The sequence below is a fragment of the Pteropus vampyrus genome, unplaced genomic scaffold, assembly GCF_000151845.1.
Source record: "Pteropus vampyrus isolate Shadow unplaced genomic scaffold, Pvam_2.0 Scaffold92, whole genome shotgun sequence".
Lineage (NCBI taxonomy): Eukaryota > Metazoa > Chordata > Mammalia > Chiroptera > Pteropodidae > Pteropus > Pteropus vampyrus.
The window spans coordinates 3,207,796-3,208,240 of NW_011888873.1; positions in this window are offsets into that span (position 1 = coordinate 3,207,796).

Sequence of the window (445 nt, forward strand, 5' to 3'; positions counted from 1 at the left end):
GTTTGACAACTATCCTGCAAAGTAGGGCTGTGTAGACCACCAGCCTGGAAAATTCAGTTTTCAATTCTGTTTTTCCTTGGTTATGTCCTAGGCTGGTTAATGGAGGCTAACTCAGGTTGGAAATTGAAGTGACCTGAATTACTCTGGTTAAGATTTAATTTTTGCGGTACAACTATAATTAATGATGTCTAATAGCTGTGTTGTTCCTGAAAGGTTCTATGTGAATTCCATTTTGGTCATTGAATAATTTTCTCATTTACTTTCCCTATAAATTTTAGGATGCTTTACCTTGGCACCTAATTATCTTTGAAAGGCAGTTATTTCCAACGTTTCTCTTTCTGTTTTTCTGCTCAGAGGCTTCTGATAAGTAGCTATTACCCCCTTAATGAATGCTTACAAGTGCCTTGGAAGATACACTTGTAATAAGACAATGCTTTTATAAGGC